Raw genomic sequence first — 21,430 nt, 5'->3', positions numbered from 1 at the left:
GTGTGTGTGTGTGTGTGTGTACGTACGTGTACTCCCTGGGGGGTTCTAGCTCAGCCTTGGGGGGACACCTCTGAGCCTGGGGCAGGAGGATGCTTCCTTGGGGGTTCTCTCCAGCCCAGGGTGAGGCGGGGGAGCAGTGTCAGCCACAGAGGGATTCTTTCTTCGTACTATTCTCTAGAGTTCTCTTTAATTCCTTCTAGCCAGTCTCTTGTGAATCCAGTCTTCTATTATAGTTAATCATTCCTAATATGGAACTTTTCCCATTCAAATTACTGTGTGGATTCTCCCTCCTGATTGGTTGCAGAGTGATTCACATTGCGCGTTATAAATCATCGTTTGTTCATCCATTTTCACGTTCATATTTCCAGTTTGGGGCTGTTAGGAATAATTTGCTCTGCATATTCTCCACTGGGCCGGCCTTTCTGTGTAACACGTTTATTATCTCTTGGATAGATACTTCGGATGGGGTCTTTTGTGAAGGCCAGCCTAAGGGGCTTTCATCTTGTCTAGAGGGTGCTGAGGGCTTACTGGGAGTTTTGTGGGCCTGTTTTTTTTTTTTTTTTTTTTAATAGCAGTGATGAAATTCAGTGTGGGTTCTAGAAGGATCTCTTGGTCCTGTGTGAGTGGGGGGATGGGCACCAACTCTTAACTCCCCAGATGGAGGTGGCAGCTCAGCCTAGTGACTCCAGGCCTGTGACTTTGCACCATCATCTAGATGCGAATCTGTGAAATGGGAATGTTCTCATGCATCCGTAGGATTGTGGGCAGGACTGAATGGGATAATGCCTGTGGGCATTGGGCACGGGGCTAGCATGGAGCAGGTGCATAGTGGGTGGCAGCCAGCATGCTCTTATTATTAGGTGCTTAAGCTAGGATGTCCCACTTTCTTGCTGGCACTAACCATTGTGGATCGAGAGACCACAATGAGGGGTGGGGAAGTGACTTGGTGCCCTGTCCCAAGGCACCTCTAGACCCAGACACGCTAGGGCCCCAGCTGTCCAGTGCTGCCCAGGGCCTGGCACTTTCCCATGCCCTGCTGGGCCTTCCCTCTGAGGAGTGGACCCTCAAGATGGCCTTGGGTTCTGGGCTCTTTGCCCAGCCCCCTGACAGCTACCTCAGTGGGCACCCTGCCAGACTGAGCCCTGAGCTGCCGCACCCCAGCTAGTCAAACAGCCATGATCAGTCAAATAAAATTTCCATCTGTTGAGGAATTTTTGAGAGTTATTACTGGCTATAAAAGTGATCGGAGGAGAAGGATGGATCTGAGGGGGTAAGTGCCTCTAATTATGTGGAGTAGTGACTTTTAAATAAGGTTGCTGATGTCCTTATCAGAGTGAGCCGGATCCCCATCATGGTCTGGGCTGGAGGGGGTTGGGTTGCTGGGGGGTGGGTCCTTCTCTGCAGAGTGAGGAAGAAGAGGGGCACTGTATTTGAACCTTGGGGGTCATTGTGGCATTTAGAAAGATCCTGGATGCAAAGGGCCTTGAACACTGTCTGGCATACTGCAGGTGCTTAATGGATGCATGTCTCTGCTTTCCCTGCTTCCTGCCCTTCTTCCCCTGGGGACTGAGCCAGGCTCTGGCACAGAGCTGCAGTCTCTCTGGGCCAGGTTCTTGCTGTCACAGACTCCGTGGGACCAGTTCATGTAAGGGCTGAGCCTCTATCACTTCATCTTTAAAATGGGACAATTAATTACTAGGTGTCCATCCCAAAAAACACTGGGCGGGAAGATTTTTGGAAATGGGGGCCCACCATCATTCTGCCACTAATATATGGCTTTCCTCTAGTGCTTGGCTTGTTTTAACCCCTTCAGCATCTGGGGATGGAGGTGACATTGTGGGCAGGAGGGTTTGGGGGTGTTGAGGGGGCTCATCTGAGGTCACCTCGATCCCAGGTGCTCCTGCTTTCTTGGGGGAAACAGAGTCTTAGAAGTCTACCCCCTTTTTCATCTTCTTTCTTTAAAAAAAAAAAAGATTTTATTTGGAGAGAGAGAGAGAACATGCATGAACAGGGGGGAGGAGTAGAGAGGAGGGGGAAGCAGAATCCCTGCTGAGCAGAGAGCTCAGTCCTGGGACCCCGGGATCATGACCTGAGCCGACGGCAGATGCTTAACCAATTGAGCCACCCAGGCGCCCCTCTTCATTCTTATTTCTGATGCTTAACACAGGACTGTACTTTGGGGGTAACTGGGGCTCTGGTGGCTGCAGAGGGCCAGTAAGGTGGGTCTTGCTGGAAGGGACTCAAATATAACTGAGTCCTCAGGACGAAGGGTGGAGGTGAACTGCCCCTCCCCGGAGAGAGCGTTTCACAGGGTCCAAACCTTCCAATGAGGGGCTCTGCAGCCCGAGTGTCTGAAGGCACACAGTCTCCTGCCTGCTGGGTCAGGGGTCTTCTCACGGCCATTCTGTTCCTCCTTGCCTCCCTTGCCCACCTGCCTGTCAAGCACAAACCAGCCCCCCCACCCCTCGGGCCCTTTAAAACCACAGGCTCATGCCTAGGCCCCCACAGCTGGCCACACTTTCATGCCTCAGAGTCAGCTATAGAAAAGCCTGTATGTGTGGCCAAGAGCCATCAGAATTCAGTCCTTCCGGGGATGGCTCTGTGTGGGGCAGGTAACTCTCCCCCGGTCCCTTTCTCTCTGCCAGGTGGTTCGAGTGTGACCGCTCAGCAGTGGTTTGCACTGGGCCTGGAGGTCCCTGGATTCTGACTCTGGAGCCACAGGCCTGGGGCTGAGGGGGGTGGAGGGCAGGGGCCGGCCGAGCTGGGGGGCTGGGTTGGCATGAGGAGCTGAGTCCTTTGGCCCGGGTACCTGGGAAAGGTGCCTTTGGGCTCTGGGACAACAGCGGGATTTTTGGTGGTTTCATTCCTGCCTGGGTATCATGATGTCTGCGGTGGGCGGTGGGGTCTCCGTCGGGGCACTCCTGTGGTGGTCCTGGGCATGGCTCCTGGTCAGTGGTTCTCCTTGCTCCTCTGTTCCCCCAAACCTTCCCCCAGCTCCTACCTCCTTGGACGTCAGGATGGCAACAAAGCTGTCAGCTGCCCTGATTTTACCTGCCATGAGCCAGGTTTAAGGGTTTGAGCTGGGTGGAGAGAGGGTCCAGCTGGTTTCAGGCTGTATTATACCGAAGTCAGCACTTACTTATTGAACCATGCCCTCTCATGCCAGACGCTGTGTCAGGGGCAGGAGATGCCAGCACAGCCAGAAGCCGGCCCTCGTGGTGCCTCTGGTTGGGCAGGGGAGACAGATGATCAGCAAGCAAACCCGGGCATAAAATGATCTCAGACAATGCTCAGCACTCTGATGAATCTTCAGTGGGAGCAATAGGTGTTATGTGGGGGCAGGGAGGGGGTGCTGGGATGCTGGGGTCTTCAGAAGGGCCCACTGAGCAGATGACAGCCCTGGTTCCCTCATATTTGTATGTCCTTGTCCCATGGTTCTCCCACCCCAAACTCAGGGAGGCTTGGATCCTATGCGCCCGGCCTCCTCCTGGCCCAGGCATGGGGAGCCCCAGGGAGCTCGGAGCTCCCCCTGGTGCCCCACTCTGCCCTCCCTTTCCCATTGCTGAACCCTGGATGAAAGACCCTGGGCCCTCTCTGTGGCTCCCAGGGCCCCTTTCTTCCAGCCAGAGAGGAGAGTCTGGTGACTTTCTTCCCAGAAGGAGGAAGGTGCTGTGAATCCCTCCTTTGCCTGGAGATGTATCATAAGGGGCTGGTTATGTTTTTCTCTTCCCACTTCTTCACTAGCTAGAGGCCTTTTCCATGGGAGGGTTCCTAGGACTTCTGGGTTCGTGAGCATGCCTTGGGCACGAGAAGGCTTGGAGCAAAATGATCCTTAATGTTCATCCCACCCCCCAACCCTGCCAAGAATGAGAGGCTGAGAGCCTTGGAGCTGACAGGGTGTAGTATGTGGAGAGGTGGGTGTCTGCCCTTGGGGAACTTTGAGATGGAGCTCTGTGCCTCAGTCTGAGACTCAGTTTCCCCGTTGCTAAGTGGGGAGGGTAACCTCAGGGTGGCCACCAGGGTTAAATGAGACAATGAGTCCTCTATGTTTCCTATCTTGGTCATCATGGTTTTAGATGATGTGTCCCAGACCCAGACAGCAGAAGATGGAAACAAAGCCACATGGGTGCAGCTGAGTAGGGGCCCCTCAATGTGTGCGCAAGCCCCTGGCTGGTCCTTCCCCTTGGTGGGCAGCTGTGGGGCAGGCCTTGGGTATGACCCTGCAGTCCTCCTTTCTGAAGGTCCCTCTGTCTTTCCAGTGGCTCAGCCTCCTGAGGGCCCCCGGCGGACCCCCCCCCCTGCAGCCTGATGTCTGGTCCAGCCTCCCCTCCTTGTCTCACCCACATGCTGCTGGCTGTCCACCAGCCCCACTTCATATGCAGCCCCAGTGTAGCCCAAGAGCCTGCCTTTTAATAGCTGCATATTTCTGTAAAAAAATTCTCCTTGTCTCGAGGCCCTCATTCCTCCCAACTTTGACCCCTGGCTCCCTGGGGAAGTTCATGCAGAAGCTGGTGTGCTGCGAGGCCCGGCAGCTGCTTCTCCCTTCCCGACTTTCCAGGGAGCCTCCTGCAGAGGACAGTGGCCTCTTTGCTTGCACTCTGTCCCTGCCCACAGCCCGGAATGGTGCTGGGCTTTGGGCCCCGGGCAGTGGCAGGAAGCACCTGGGAAGAGCCGCCTCCTGGAGGCTTTCTCTGTGGCGACGGTGTGAGCATGGGCTCCGGGGCTGCTGCGTTCTAGTCTGTTCTAGGGCGTGGTCATTTATTTGTGATTGGTCTGGCCACCGCCCCCCCCCCCCATGAGGGAAGTGGAGGGAGGCCCTCCATGTCTGTTCTGAGGACAAACCCTCTGTCTTTCTCGCAGCTTCCAAGGCCCTAGGACCTGCCTACTTCTTGCCTTCCACTCCTGTGGTTTCTGGTTGATGCAGCAAAATGCCTCGAGCCCTTGACGTTTGCCGGCTCTGGGCACAGCACCTGTGTGTGCCTTATTTTATTTAGTCCTTACAACAACCTGACATGATATTATTTCTGTGACATCCCTTTGGTCAGATGACACAAGGATCAGCCTTATTCTGTGGAGTCAGCGGACAGGACTGGCTTCCCAAGCGAGAACCTTCCAGCAGTGGGCCAGCCTGCTTCATGGTGCAATGGGTTTTCTAGTAAGGTGGTGAGCATCCCATTGCTGGGAGTATTCAAGCAGGGGGCCGATGCCCATTGTTCAGGTGGATAGAGAGGACCGTTCTCAGGTGGGAAGGGCTGGGCTGGGAGGCCTCTGAGGGGCCTTCACCTATCAGGATCACAATCCCCTGAGCCTTGAATTCTCTGCTCCTTATAGGAGAGGCAGTCAGTGCTCCCATTCTCAGGATGAGGAACTGAGGCTCAGAAGCAGGCATTTCTGTGCCCAGATCTCTCGTCCCTCCCCTTTCTTCCACTTAGCCCGGGTGGCCAGGTTCAGAGCAGGTCACCCCTGTGTCTTGCTTGATGGGAGCACAGTGGACCATTGGTGACCTTGGGGGCAGGGGGGGGCTTTGATCTAGTTAAATATTTCTCCATCCACTCTGCTAAGCACGTACCTTCCCCTGAGCACCTACTGTGTGCCAGGCCCTGGGGATACAGGGCTTGGGGAGGTGGTTTCTGTCCCCGGTGAGCTCATGGTTGAGTGTAATGGATGGAGGAGGGTTTTGCCTATGGTTCCCAAGCATCAGAATGAAATCCTGGCCTTGCTCAGATCAAAGAATCCATCAGCCGGGGTTGGATCTGGGTCTCCCTGTACTTTGTCACAAGCTCCCCCAGGGGATCGTGGCTGAGACCCAGATTCAGGAATTGGGGACTCCTAACTCTCAGTGGACAGCTGTGCAACAACTGGGGGGCTCCAGCCAGAGGGCAGGTGGGAGGGGCGTGCTGTTGGGATCCAGAGTCGGTGGGGGGAGGGGGCCAACTGGAGGTGCCAGATGCTTCCTCCACCATGTGAAAAGCAGCAGGCAAAGAGCAGTGAGCCCGGGGCTCTGAGGGGAATGTGGCAGGTGGCTTCCTCCCATCCTGGTCAGTCCTGGTCCCCGGAGCTGGGGATCTCCCAGTGACTAGGACGGGGGCTGGCATGGGGGGGGCTCTCACTTTTGCAGGAGTGAGCCTCATAAGGCAAGACAGCCCCTCCTTGCTTTCAAACCACAACCTCTGCTTGAACGCTATGAACCAGTCCCTCTCCATGGCTGGTTCCCCACACCAGCTCAGGTTTCACCTCTTTGGAGGGTCTGCCCTGAGCCTGGGACTAGGTATACACACGCCATCATCCCTGCTTCCTTCACAGCATGTGTGAATGTCCTGTCCCCAATGCCCGGCGAGGTAAGGTCTGGCTCTTGGTGGACAAGGTGGGCACAGCTGCCCCGACCTGATGCCCGTGTTCTCAGCCGCGAGGCTCGCCTGCCCGTCTGGCTTGACAGAAGCTGTGAGTTCATGAAGTGATATTGGTGTCATTCCCTGGGGCCCCGAGGTGAGGCAGAGGTCCCCCCAGCTCCCAGGGAGCTAAAGCTCACCCCAGGCTTGAGATCAGCTGGAGTTCACGCAGCCAGCCCTCCTGCGGAGTAATTACTATATTTCCCCGGCACAACCCTCAGCTCTTGGATGATATTGTGACCGAAATGTGAGTAGCGGGAACACTCCCTGCCCTTGTAATTGAGGGTTCGGAGGCAGCGCTGACATCTCCAAAGGGAGCTGGGGCTTCATGGCGTGGGTCGGAGGTGTCACCTTTGAACTCTGGCTTGGTGCAGAGCCAGTAATGATCCATGAGTGGGATGCGTTGATTCCCTGTCTCCCTGGGGTTGTGTTCACGTTCCTGGTCCAGTCTGGAGCCTCGTGGCAGCCCCGTGAGCCAGGGGCGGTGCATGGCCATCACCTGGTCGGGTAGAGAAGTTGCACGAGCCGGGACATTGTGCTGTGTGGGAGCGGCAGGCCGGACTGGAACCCGCGTCTCCCGTGCCCATGGTGTGTGTTCTCTCGCCATCCCCATCCCTTCTGTGCAGATGCCCCGTTAAAGAAGACCCCCTGACGATTCTACCACCTGGTTCAAGTTTGTTACAGAAGAGTGATAATGAAAGCAAAAATCATGACCTTGGGCTCGGAGGTTTCAGCAGGCGCTGTCCTCCTTGCCTTGTAAGTAGGAATGCTTTTTACCTCCTGGCAGCCCGCCACGCTGATGGTCCCCAATTTACCGACGAGGGACCTGAAGCCCAGAGAGGGAGTGCCGACCGGAGGGCAGGGAGCTGGGAGGTGATAGTGCCCGAATTGGAGCCCAGGCAGTCTCCAGCACCAAGCTTCTAACCATCGCGCCATGCAAATGGCAGAAAGTCGGCATTCCGGGATGTGTAGTGTTTCTTGTTCAGGGAGCTCATTAGTCCATTTGTTCATTCCTTATTCATTCACTCATTCAGCCTTATTTATGGGTCTCTGTTATTGCCAAGCATTGTTCTAGGTGTTACGGGTTCAGTCCTGAGCAGAACAAATTTCCCACCCACACGGAGTTTCCATTCCAGGTGAGGGAGACAAATCACAAGCAGACAAACAACACAGTTTCAGAGTGGGAGAGCTACGGAGGAAAAAGAATAGAAAGGGAATGTGGAGTGATGGGAGGGGGAGACTAGCCAGTGTGGTCAGGGGTGGGCTAAGCAGAGACTGGAGGGAAGCATAAGAACAATGTGGGGAAGAGATTCCAGGCACAGCGAACCGTGTGTGCAAAGGCCCTGTGGCATGCTTGAGGACCTATGAGGAGGGTGGTAGGAGGTAAGGTCAGAAGGCTGAGTGCAGAGATGCTGGTGGGGGGTGCATTTGAGCCTCTCTTCCCCCAGAGGGAATGACAGAGGGAATGACATGATCTGGCTCCCACCACTGAAGGCAGGCTATGGGAGGTGAGGTAGAGGTAGAGGGACAGCGTGGAAGCTGGGGGTCCAGGGCAGAGTTGATACCGGCTGCTTAGACCAGGGTGGTTCTAAGGAGTCTCTTAGAAATCTCTCCTCTTGACCCTTTCTTGTCTGGCTGACTTCTCCGTGTCCTTCCCTGGCAGCTAGGACCTTCCCTGCACTTGTGCTGAGGGTGAGTTTGGCTGCTTCTGTGTCACGGCCCCTGGGCGCTAGTCTGCAGAGCCCGCTGGGCTGCCTTGTTCATTAGCCTCTGGGTGCTTCGGAAGCCCTTTGCTCTTTGGATATTGAATGAAGATCTGTGCACGCTGTGTTTATCCTGCTTAGGTGCTCAATATCTATTTTTGGCATCTGCAGAAATACCTGCTTCATATGTTATCCGCTCAGTTCCATCTTGTTGTTACCTTTATTTATCTCTTCAAACAAGAGCCACCACCCCCTGCATGGCTTCTCAGCTCCCTTGGATTCCGTGGGCTGACACCGGGAGGTGTTAAACCGTCTTACTTAAGTGGTTGGCAGCTTGGCCTTTTCCGAAAAGTGTGAGGGTCGTGGCGTGTCTGACTGTGCCCAAGTCCCTCTAACAAGACTGGGTGTCTGTGGGCTCGGTTCTGGGAGCTGAGTGTGCATGTGTCTATGTGATGTGAGGTTTAGAGGTTCAGATAGGGCTCTTTTTTGGGCAAACCATGGGAGTAGGCTCTGGCCAACATCAGGAAAGGAGGTGATCAGGAGGCAGCTTGCAGAGTCAGAGGCTTGGCAGAAGGACTGGTTGGGAAAGACCAGAAACCAAGAGCCTTCCGAGATCCCATGGGGTGGGTGTCCCCAGCTGGCTTGGAATGATTCTGCAGGACTGGGAATTCCAGGTCCTGGGAGAGAAGGCATCTCATGGACGGGGTTTGGGCCATGTGACAGGTCCTGGTTCGGCGGTGTCCTGCCAAGAATGCATTTAGGAGGGGAGGTCGGTCCTGGAAAGGCATTCGGGCGTGCTGGTGTCCAAAGAAGAAGGGACAGGTGCTTGGCTGCTACAAATGCCCTCTGTCCCCAGCAAGGATCTCCAAGATGCGTGAGCTGTCCTGGCCTTTGAGATGCCAAGGGCCAAGCCTATGCCACACAGAGTGTTAGAGAGTAGGGTCAGATTCCTCCGAGTGCTTGGTGGAGCAGAGTTCGGAGTAGACAGAGGTTTCTGGGTCTGGGGGAGGTTGTAGCCACGCTGGGTCTGGCTGGGCCTTGAGGGACCCGGTCTTGAGACGGAGGGGAGGGGTGCTCCGAGTGAGGCTTGGCAAGGTCACGGAGGCAGGGTCGAGCCTGCTGGCTTTCGTTGAGGTGGAGAGCCGCTGGTGAGTCACTGGGAGGGAGTGGGGAGTGCTGCTGGAGCTCCGGCTGAACAGGTAATTGAACCGCTGTCCGAGGAGTTCAGATTTAGGAGGGTGGCTGCGTCTGGCTGGGGCGGAAGCGGGGTGGGAGGAATGCTTTGGCAGAGCGCCTACTAGGTACCTGCACTCCATTAAGGGCTTTGTTGTGGTCTGATTTACCCTGCACAGCGACCCGACTCGGTAGTACTGCTGCTTACCCCTGCTACACAGAGAAGGAGACAGGAGCTCAGAGAGGTCAGGTGACTTGGTCAAGGTCACACAGCCAGCAAGTAGCCAAGAGGGGATTTGATCCCAGGCCTGGCTAACGTTCTCGCCTCGTCCGGGTTACAGAATCATCAGCTGTGAAGCCGGGCAGCCTGCTGAGCTGCTCTGGGCTTCTGCCCACTTATTTTTCTTCCTCCGTATTCTTAGGCACCGTGGAGCATGTCTGTGGACAGGCAGGTGTGGCCAGTGCAGCGAGGTTGCAGTGGGTCCGAGGAGTCTCTCCCCCCTCCCCCCCTACAGAGTGCTAGAACAAAGCTAGCAGAACTGGAGTCAGCAGAAAAATCCAATTTTCACCTTAGACACGTTTGTAGCTGACAGATAGTAACCCCACCTCTAGACGTTCCTTCCAGACAGGTCTGAGCTGAGTCCTACCCTGGCCAATGAGAGGCCAGCCCTGTCATGAATTCACTGTTGCATTTTTAGGCAAGATGTTTCTTCTCCATAGGCCTCAGTGTTTCTTCTAGTAAAATGGGAGTGGTGGGACTCAAGGTGGGGTATCATGAATGCAAATGCCTGCAGGGGCCCTCCGCCTGCCAGGAAAGACAAAGGTGTGAAATGGGCAAGGGAAGAGGATGCTGGGGGTGCAGGGGCCCTGCGGGCACCTGCCCTGCCTGTAGGGGCAATTCCTGCTTAGGGCTAACCTGTTGTCACTATATAGGGCTGCTATTGCCAGACCTTTGAATTATCTTAAGGAAAGCCAGAAACCTGAGTTGCGCTCTTAAATTTTATTTCAAAATTTAAATGTTAGCGATTCATTTAGAAATTTTTGGAAGAAAAATTATGCAGGCCAATGAAAGCAGCTTCCTGGGCTGAAATCGGCCGGTGGATCACCAGCTGGCAATGGAAACGGATCATTTGGGTTTCTTCCAGCTGGATGAGATACAGCTACGTTTCATATGCATATAAATAAAAATCAAATATTTGCCTTCTAGATCTATTGATTTGTATTTATTGATGAGCCTGAGGTTTATAATGTGCATCTGAGCTCAGAAATAATGATGGGGTAGAAACCTCTTTGAGAAACTTTAATCACAGATTAGGAATCCCCAAGCCTGTCCCTGTCCCCCTGGACTACTTCTGCCTCTTATGTCTGTCTTTAATCCTTCCTAGTGCAGACACAGCCTAGCCTAGTTTCCATGGCAACAGAGCATGCCACCTTCTCCCCTTGTAGATTTGGAGAGAGAAAAGCAGGGCGGGTGGCCTTGAGATTTCTCTAACCCGGACCGCAGACCCAGGGACTTCTCCTTTCTACCTTTGCAAGATTATGGGCAGGACAGGTTTATTGGAAGCCAGTGGGCAGCCTAAGAGCAAGATTTATTGGCTCTTGTGAATTTTTAGAGACCTCTGGCTAGAGCTATTGATTTTATATCACATCTGCTACTGTTCCCAGTTTGGAGGGTGCTTGTGGATCAGTTCTGTAGTATCCAGAGAGCAGAGGGTTCACTGGTCCTTTTTAGGTTGGGCTTGGGAAAGACCCTAAAAGAGCCAACAGGGTTAGAAGAGGGTACGGGGGTCATAGTGGCTAATGGGCCGAGCAGTTTCTCTGGTCATTCACACCATGCACAGTGAAGCCAAGAGGGCCCATAGACGGGGGAGAGGGATGGCTGCCCTGGGGCTGGGGTGTGTGCTCTCAGCCCCAGGCAGCCACCAGGAAGACCAGGGGAGGGGGTAAGGCACAGACACTGGAGTCCAGCTGCCTGAGTTCAAATCCTGGCTCTACCACGTGAGGCTGTGGGACATGGGCAGTTTACATTAACATCTCTGAGCTTTTGCATCCTTGTCTATAAAATGAAGACTATAGTACTAACATCCTCGTAGGCTATTGTAAGATTGAAATGGTACATGTAAAACATATAGAATATAAGTCAGCAAACTTTTGGGGCACACTTTTTCTGTAAAGGACCAGCTAGGAAACATTTTAGGCTTTGTGGGCCATCTCGTTTGCCAGACTCATCAAGTCTGCTGTAGGGACTTGAAAGCAGCCACAGACAATATGTAAATGATGGACATGGCCGTGTGCCAATAAAACTTTATTTATAGATAATAGAATTTGAATTTCATATACTTTTCATGTGTCACCCAAGAGCCTTCTTTTTCTGATTTTTTTTTTTCTCAACCCTTTGAAAGTGCCAAAGCCACTCTTGGCTCGGAGGCCATATAAAAGCCAGCAGTGAGCTGGATTTGGCCCACGGGCCATGGTTTGCTGACTCCTGATGTAGGATAACGCCGATTATGTGTTAGTTAGGTGTTAGTCACTGATCCTGCCTCTATCTTCAGCCATTATTCTTTTCATCCCGGGAGGGTGGGTTGGAGGCAGTAAAATATTTGGCCCAGAAAGAGATGATTTGGACCGGGGAGAGAGCGTGCATAATAATCACGCTCAGGAAGAGAGGATGTTATCCCAGCGGGGGTATCCTCCAGTATTTGTGGGCAGAATTGACGGGGAGGTGGATTTTTGGCTCTGAGGCCTCTAGCAGCTCGTTGGAACAGACTGCCTTGGGCATCGTGAGCTCCTGTCACTGAAAGTGCTCAGGCAGAGGCCAGATGCCCCTGACACACTGTTGGGGGAGGCTGGCTCGCTGGATGAACAGACGCTGCTGGGGTCTGAGTGGGTTCCTGCGGCTCTGGTCACTGGGGACACGGTGTGTGTATGTGTGTGGGGGGGGGCATCCTATTTTCCCACGGTCCCTTTTCCTAATACTCAAAGCCCCTTGCCCTCTTCCTTGCTTGTTGAATAATCCAGTGATGTGCATGGGGCCAGCATTGCCCCCATTGAACTGGTGGGTGAGCTGGGGGATAGAAGATGAGCAGGACACCTGGATAGACCCTCTGGCTAGGCGGGCAGGCATGCTTGGTTGAAATACATGGACTTTGGTCCTGGATCTTGTCCCATCCCAGCTCTGCTGCTTCCTACCTTTGTGCTCCAGGGTAGAAAGGTTATTTAACCACTCTGAGCCTCAGTTTCCCCATCTGTAAAGTGGAGGTAGAGGATCTCCCTGACAGAGTAGTTGTTACTGTATATAAAATGCCTAGCGTGGTACCTGGCGGACAGTAGGTTTTCAAGCAGTGTTCATTCATGTCCACCATAGTCCCGGCCTCCTGTCCCAGGGCTAGGGTATGGCCTGGGAGGGTCAGGGAGGATTCTGTCCTCTGGGACATGGCCTGTCCACCAGCAGTTTGCTGTAGGGAAGCCTTCCCCCAAACCCATGGTGCCAGCATCTTCGGGGAGGGATGGATGTTAGGCGGCAGAATCTGGGCTACCCAAGGGTCAGGGACCTTCTCCAACGAGATACAGAGACATCCACCTGGGCAAGGAGTCAGTGGTCCTGAGGATGACCTTCCGAAGGCCCAGGAAGCCAGAGTAGATTCTCTTCCTGCACCTGTGGGGCTACTGCGCTCTAGGGCCTGGGGGAGGGACATTTCTGGGGAAACTAACTGGGAGAACGGGTGTGTTCAGATGAGGCAGACCCACGCCCACAGGCAGAGGCAGCCCGGGGTCATACCTCCTGCCTTGTCCGGGCTTTGTGTGCTGGGCCCTCTGCACGAACGACTGGCACAGGGAATCCCATGAATCCTCATGGCCACCCTGCGAGGGGTATGCAACTGTTACCCCACTTTATGGATGAGCAGACTGAGGCTGAGAGCCCAGGTCACCTGTCTGGGGCCACAAAGGAGGAAGTTGGCGAGTCAAGATTTGCAGCTGGGTCTAACTGCAAGAGCCTCACCCCCCCAACCCAACACCCCCGTCCCCTGTCACCTTTCAGCTAGCACTGGAATCTTCAGTCTGTAGGGTAAGCCCTGATAATGAGAGTAGCCAACATTTTTAGGGTGGTTCCTCTGCCCCAGACCTTGTTTCAGGTCACAGTGTAAAACAGTAAATGTCCTCTTGCATTTTTAAATTTTGTAATCCTTACAACCTCTCTATGAACTATTCCCATTTCACAGACAAGAAAACGAGGCGCAGAGAGATTGCATAACTTGCTTGAGGTCACAAAGCTAAACTGTAGAGCTGGGATTTGAACTCAGGAACTCTAACTCTGAAGTTTGTTCTCACTCTGTCTTCTTGCCTCGAGCTTGACTATAAAGTGCACAGCATAGTATCAGACACAGAATAGATGTGCAATAAACATAAAAATCCGAGACCAGGGGGCCAGCATGAGCTACTTAGGAGATTGGTGAGTCTGGACTCACCCTGGACTTTACGTCCGCTTCTGTGCAATGGGCATGTGATCCTCCACCACCCTTGTCTCATAGCGTGGTTTGTGCGTGCGAAAAGCCCCTTCTGCTGTAACCCGACAGACAGATGTGTGCCTCCAAATCACTGTGTAATGCAAAATTGCACGGTACAATCCCACAGGGTTTAGGGGAAAATGGAGTTAAGCACAAGACTCAGGCACTTTATCAGTGACACACAGTAAAGAGTAGGAATCTAATGAAAGGTGGCCGAGTTCTATCCGTGTTTAAGGTTAAGAAATACACACCTACTAAATAGATGTCGCGCTTCATCTTGAAAAAGACCTGAAGTTTGCACGTGGGAGTTATGCCTACTCTCCCTGCCGGCTGCCCGCCCAGTTCCCACACCTGCCGTCGTGTGTACAAGAGGGAGAGGAGAGTAAAGAGAGCAAAAGCCTGGTGGGCGGAGAGAAAAAAATATAAAATAGGCTTGGGGGGGATAGAGAGGGGGCGTCAGGTTGCTGGTGAAGCGGCAGGAGGAAAAGTCATGGGAAATGGAGTGGAATGTTGTAGCGGCAGGTGCAGGTGGGCGGGGCCGTTGTCCGGTGAGGTGTGTGTTTTGTTCGGCTGCGCAGCTCAGCTGGTGTGGTTTTCTGTTCGCCCGTTGTTTGTTGTGGAAGAAGTGATGCGTAAGCCATGCGACATTTGTGCAATACTCACATTGTTCCCTAATCTATGGATCGCAGCAGAGCAAGTTTGCAGTTTCAAAACAAGTGTGACAGCAGAATTGACTCTACGTTGGAAGGTCAGGAGTTAGGAGGAGTGGCGGGGTCTTTTCTAAACAGGGGGGACTTCCTTGTAAGGTTCGCTTCCCCTTGGAAGACGGGCTTGTACCCTGCAGTTTGGGGCTAGGACAGCCTCTGGGACTTGGGTGAAGCGGCTCCTTCTCTCAAGTCTGTCCCCTCGCTGACCCCCCGAAGATGGTTTTTTGGAATCTCAAGGCACCACCTTGGGTTCTATAGGAAACCCCCATCCCACCCATGCATCTGCAGCTCCCTGAGCTTTCTGTTGTTTGGGCAGTAAGTCCCAAATGCTCTGGCGCTCTGGGAGCCCAGGGGTCTTTCTGTGGTCAGACCCAGGTGGGTCTAAGAATCTGCTTTCCTTTGCAGGTAGAGTCCATGGTGGGGCCTCCCTGTGAGTAATGAGGTCTTGTGAGTGGCTCCTCCTTGGAGGAAATAGAGAGAGAGAGAGAGAGAAGAAAAAGGATTGCCTGGAATTTATTAGTCTAATTACATTTTCCTAATGTGGTTGACCCCCGCTCACAGCAGGACTCTTATCAAAGCCGCAATCACACCAACATTATTGGAGTTTTAATAAGAGTCAATTGGTTATTGTCCTTGCTGCGTCGGACACTGTAGACGTAATCCCCAAAGTCCCTTGGGGAGGCAGGGAGCTCGCTTGCTTTGCTGGAATATTATTTAATAACAAGGATTAGGGACTTGTTTTATGTGTTTAGGAGAAGCGGAGAATTTCTTTGTTCAGGCAGTTCCTGGCCACCAGCAGAGTGCTGGGCTGGGAGTCAGGTGTTCACCGCTCACCACGCCTTGCTGTGTGAGCTTTGGTAAGCTGCCTCACCTCTCTGGGCCCTCCTGAGTGAAATGAGAGGATCTGAGTCATGTCAGTGAAGTGAGAAGGCCCAGGAAGCGTTTTCTTCGCTCAGAGCAAGCGTTCAATGCAGGCTGTGTCAGAAATGGCCAAATCGGGGTGCGGTGGTGACCAGGCTCTGCCTCCACATAGGCATTTATTGTGCTTTAGAGTCCAGGAGTTTCCCATCTGGAATGAGCGTTTCTGGAGTGCCCTGCTCTGCCCTACCTTACATAATGTGGGGGGCAGTCTCACCTGGTGGAGAAGAAATGGGACCACAAGGGCTCAGATTTCTGCTCTCCTATCGGCTGTGTGACTTTGGCACCAGGCTTGACCTCTCTGTGCTCGAGCTTCCCTGTCTGTAAAATGCGGATAATAAGAGGATCTCTCTCATAGGGTTAGTGAGAGATTAAGGGAGGCGATCCCTGCAAAGTGTGTAGGACAGCTCCTGGCCTGTGCCGAACAGATGCTGGTTATTGTGAGGTGGACAGGATGTCTGAGTTTCTGTTTTCTGCTTTATAAAGTGGGGGACATGTTGCTGCCTCTGCAGGGTCATTTAGAGAGAGCGGTGGGATTGTGTTTATGTGTCATTGTCATGGACTTCTTGTTCTCACCGTGACCGGAGAGGCGTTGCTTCACTCCCTCTCACAGACAAGGGCAGTCCGAAGAGCATGCTTTCAGTCACGCTGGGCATCTTGGCTGATCGCTGGCTCAGACGGCAGAGCCGAGGCTGGGGGTGTGGGCTGCCTTGTCCACTGCTGTGTCCTCAGTGCCTAGCACACAGTAGGTGCTCAATAAATATCAGACCAACACCCCTGCCTGCATGGAGCTTACGGTAGATAGATGGTGCTACGTGTAGTGGGGAAAAATAAAGCAGGGAATGGGGAAAGGGATACTGGAGAATATTTAGGGAGGTTTGCAATTTTGACTCCCCAGGGGCCGAGGAAGGCCCACGGAAAAAGTGCCATCTGAGTAGAGACTGTAAAGTGGTAAAGGAGCAAGCCGTGCAGCTGTCTGGGGGAAGGGTGTTCCAGCAGCAGGAACAGCAAGTGCAAAGGCCCTGAGGTAGGTCCATGCCTGGAGTGTTTGAGGAACAGAAGGGAGCTAGAGATCCAGGAGTACAGTGAGCAAGAGGGATAGAGGGTGAGGGCAGGGCCACCCTGCTCTGACCTCAGCTGAGGGCACCAGACTGTAGGCCGGCTGGAGGCTGCTGGAAGGAGGCTGAGGAGCACCTTCTTTGGAGTTTTGGTGCCAGTATCCCATATCTGGCGGCAGGCGTCTCCTCTCACCTACTGGGATGCATCCACCAGGTGGGGCTCTGCCTCCCCCTCTGACATGGCCTGAGCCCTCTTCATTTACCTGTTCATATGCAGGGGGCCTGGCCCTGAAGCCTGGGGCTGAGGCAAGAGGCCTAGAGGTTCCTGGGAAATGCTCCCCCACAAAAGTCTGGGAGGGCTTCCCTGCTGGCTCCTCAGAGAGGACTTGTCAGATGAGAGCAGAAATAAGTCTGAATCTCAAAATATAGGGGGGCACACTGAGGCCAGATAGGGCAGGGGTTGGCGAAGAACCCCCAGGAAACTAGAGACCTGGGACTGACATCGGGCAGGAAGTCTGGGATCCAAGGGGTCAGGTAAACGGGGCAGGAATGGGGGTTTTGGCCCTGCCTACCCTATGGATTGGCTTCTGAAGCGTGACTTAGCTCTGCCTGGTAGTGGAGGAAAGAGGGTTGACTCTGAGGATGGGAGTGACCGAGTTCATTATAAGCCCTGCACTGGGAAGGCAGAAAGTTCTAGAGGGAACTCAACAGACAGGTGCCAGAGGCCAGGAGGTCCAGTCAGCCAGGGCTGTGCCATCAGCATTAAAAGCTCAGGTGGACCCAGAGGTGACACCCAAAAGGAAATCTTTGCAGGCCTGGACCCAGGGTATGTGCTGTTTCCTGCCAGGATCTCTCACACCAGCGAGAGCTAAATCTGATGGGCCAGTTCGGTCCTCATCCTGATTCAACACCAAAGGTACATCTCTGTTCTGGCTTGCCTCAATTCCATGTCCCTCTTTATGTTTGAGAACTTCTCTTTTGGAACTCCTTGAGGCTTCTCCCTTCCTCTCTCTTTTTCTTTCCCTCCCAACACTCACCTGCCCCAAGTGCTCTCAGTCTGGTGGGGTGGACAGACCAGGGCTCATGAGCCCAGCATGGTGTGCAGAGGGAAGGTCTGAGAGCTAGGAGAGCAGATTTCCAGGGCGGTATAGGGAAGTGCCTGGTCTTCCTGGGAGAGTCAGGGAGGGCTTCCTCGAGGAGGTGTCACTCAATGAGAGGACTAAAAGAGGAGCAGTTACATGGGAGTCTAAGGTGGGGTGGAGGGCAGGGCACTGCAAGCAGAAGGGCACGTAGATGTAAGTGCAGCATGCCCGAGAGACTGCAGAAGGTTCTGGATGACTGCCGTTAACCTCTGAGGGCTGAGGGGGGCATGCCAGAGAGGAGGCTTAGCAGAAAACACACTGAAGGTCTTTGGGAGACTGATAACACAATAGTGCTGGTCACATGCCATCTCTCATCTGCAGCTCTGGGAGCAGGTCCCATTGTCTGCACTATGGAGATGCCCAGGCACAGAGGTGGGGTCACTGGCCCGGTCACACAGCCTGTAAATGACAGGACAGGATTGGCATCCCTTAGCCTCTTCTCCTCAACCAAGATTTGAGACCTGCCCCTGAGGGCCACAGGGAGCCATAGCAAGCTTTAGAGCTGTGGACAGAAGCTCATGGTGAGGGCAGCACCAGGATGGGGGCGGGAGGGGACCTCCATCCTGCCCCTTCCACTGGCTTCTGGTGAGAGCTGTCCTCTCTAAGAGGCACTGCCTCCGACCTAGAAGAGCGCAGGGATCCTCTGGGTTGATGAGTCCGATTGCTCGGTGCCTGGAGGAGGCAGCCAGGACTTGTGTGCTCCCGGAGGTGGGAAGGGGGCCCCTGCAGTCTCCTGGGGGCTTGGGCAGCTGCATTCTCCCGGAGCCCGACTCTCCGGAGCAGACTTGTCTTCCCTTCCACGCTCCTCTCCCCCCTTCTCCCTGCCACGTGTCCCTGACGGCCTCATATTCCCTCCCTGGCAGCCAGTACCATCTGCAGGCTTGGCAATTTCACGCACACTCTTCCACTCAGCTCACTTGTAAGGGTTTTAAATAAGACTGGCTCTAGCACCGATCCCTAGGGTGGCCTCACTTTTTATGCTTTTGCTTCCAGAGGGACCTATTTGTCCCTTTTCTTTGCTTTCTGTTCCCAAGCCAGGAACTCAGCACGGCAGAAGAAGTCCAGCTCCTAAAAAATGCAAATCATGTGCATGTTCCGCTGGGTCAGAATCTTCAGGAAATCTAAGATACCATGTCCTGGTTCTTGAGGAACCCTTAGCCTCTCCAGAGTGCTGACCGGTTGTTTCTAGCATAACCCCACCTTCTCCACCAGTGACTTCTGCGTGCCCAGAATCCCTTGCTCGGTAGAGTGCCTCCTGAAATCCTTTACCCCAGGGCCCTCGGCATGCGTCATTCCCGCTCCTCGGTGTGTCCTGATTCTTTCACTCATGCCACCAGATAAATGCGTGCCCAGAGGTGGAAGGCAGCCCCGTGTCTGAGATCCTTGGCCGGCTCTGATAGATGACCACTGCTAACCAGCTGCAGAGAGATCCCAGGCTGCACTTGGACTTGGTGGGAAAGAATCTGATGATGGATTAGTGATGTCTGCCATGACGGTGAGGGAGCAGAGGGGTGGTGTATGTGCTAGAACCTTCCATCTGAGGCCAGGGAAACTGGCCTCTTACCTTTTCCTTGCTCACCAGATGCCGTGTGCTCTGGAAGTTGGCAGAGTGGGTATGGTGCCCGGTGGTGGCCTGGAGGGCTGAGTGGGAGACAAGTTGGTCCCAGCTGGTTTGGGGAAGAGTTAGGAATTGCTCTGTCTTGAGACATGTGCTTATCCAAGGGCATGTGCCTCACCAACAACAACTCAGGGTGTGCCCCTTATGCCAAGGTTGGCTGAGGCAGCTCTGGGAGGTTGGGGATGAGCAGGGAGGGTTTATCCAGGCACCGAGCCTTGAGATTCTTCTAGCTGTGCTGCGAAGGGCTTGTTCTTTCTTCGATGGAGTCTCATTGGGCAGAGGGGCTGCAAGGCTGCAGCATTTTTGGTCTGTACGCTAGGATGTCTTTCAGGCTCCTGGGGGGGCTGGGGGGAGGGACACAGGCCTGGGGGCTCACCAGAACCCATGAAAAACACCAAGCACAGCTGTTCCCACTGAGACCCTGGGTCCTTTCCCTTCCTTCCTGCATGAAAAGTAGAAGTGACACCTGGTTGGCTGAAGGTTTATTGCTGGGTGAGACTGCTGATTCAGGGGAGGGCCAGTTTCTGGTGAAATGGAAATCTCAAGGGCCCTGGGATCTTATGAAGCAGAAGAGTAAAAGAAAGCATGCATGCTTGGGGCCTGGTCTGCATTCTGGTCCCAAAGTTGTGCCGTGAATTTGCTGTGTGCCCTTAGGCAAGTTGCTTCCCCACTCTCTGCCAATCTTTTCGGTACAAGGAAGGGGGGTGACCAGAGATCTGAGGGCCTTTCTGCTCTAACTGTGGAAATGGGCTGTCCTGGGCACCACCCTGTGTCTGATGAGCCTCAGGCCGGGAGTATCTGAGGGTTGAAGGCTAGCAGCGGTGGGGCATCCTGGGGCCCCCCTCCCAGACACTGACTGCGTGCTCCTGCTTGTGTGTGAGGTGGCGCGTGGCCTGCCGTAGAAGTGATGATAGAGGGACTGTTGACACCAGCCTCTTCAGGGTCAGGAGAAGCTGGGCATGTTTCTGGCCCCGTCCGTAGGCCCACCTCTCCCCAGGGCTGGTTTTGCTTGGAGGTGGGATAGCCTCACAGAAGAGCCTCCAGTCACTCCCCATCCCTGGTGCTCCCTTCCCTGCTGCTCCAGCCCCAACACGCCCTGAGATTCCAGCCACATTGAATGGTTCACAGCTTCCTGTTGGATTTCCCCTCGGGACATTGGCACCTGCTGACCCCTCTCGTGGATCCCTTTCCTTCCTCTGTCCCTCTCTCCTCGTTCAACGTCAGCCTGGGTGGATCTCTGTGGAAAGCTATCTTTGACCTCTGCCCTGTGCCCTGCACATGGCTGAAGTTAGAGGTAATCCAAGACCACCCCTCCTGCTTGCATCGCACCTGCCTTGTCCATTAAATTCTTTGCCATGCTGTCTGGGTTTGACTGCTGTCAGGTTGTGAATTCTGGAACGTCCATTTTAGTTTCTGCCCTGATTCCTCATCATCAGATCCTTAAAAGGAAATCGTACTTGTGTTAGTCAGGCTAGGCCGGGCTGTGCTGCATTAATGAATATGTCTTGAAATATCTGTGGCTTAAAACAGGCAAGTCTAGCTCTTGCCCATGCAGCGTCTGAGATGAGTTGAGGGACTCTCCAGGATGGCTCCGTTCCACACTGTAACTCCGAGCTCCAGGGTGGATCTGTGGCTCCCGCATCTCTCCATGGGGCATCCATGGTCACCGCTAGAGGGGCGGCCCAGGGAGATGGCCCCATGTGTTTTTTTTTTTTTTATTTTTTTAAAGATTTTATTTATTTATTTGAGAGGGGTGGGGAAAAGCAGAGGGAGAGAAAGAATCTCAAGCCGACTCCCTGCTGAGCGCAGAGCCCGATGTGGGACTCGATCTCATGACCCTAAGATCATGACCTGAGCTGAAACCAAGAGTTGGATGCTTAACCGACTGAGCCACCCAGGCGCCCCAGCCCCATGCCTTTTAGACTCCTTTCCCTGGAAGTGATCTCTTCCACTCACCTTCACCTGCTCACCTTCACAGGCCAGAACTGGTCTCACGGCCCCACCTGAGGCCGGGAAGTGAGTCGTCCATGTGCCGGGGAGGGGGCCTGAATCTGGGTGAGCACCAGGGACTCTGTCACAGTCCATGAATCAAAAAGGATTAGAATCTCTGGTTTCGAGACTGGCTGTGGCCAAGAAGTGGCATTAGTCTGGCCAGACCTCAGAATGCCTCCCACGGAATATTGTGGACAGCAGAACAGAGGTCCAGAGAGGGCTGTG

The sequence above is a fragment of the Phoca vitulina genome, unplaced genomic scaffold, assembly GCF_004348235.1.
Source record: "Phoca vitulina isolate PV1807 unplaced genomic scaffold, GSC_HSeal_1.0 scaffold2, whole genome shotgun sequence".
NCBI lineage: Eukaryota > Metazoa > Chordata > Mammalia > Carnivora > Phocidae > Phoca > Phoca vitulina.
This window is presented reverse-complemented; position numbering follows the sequence as displayed.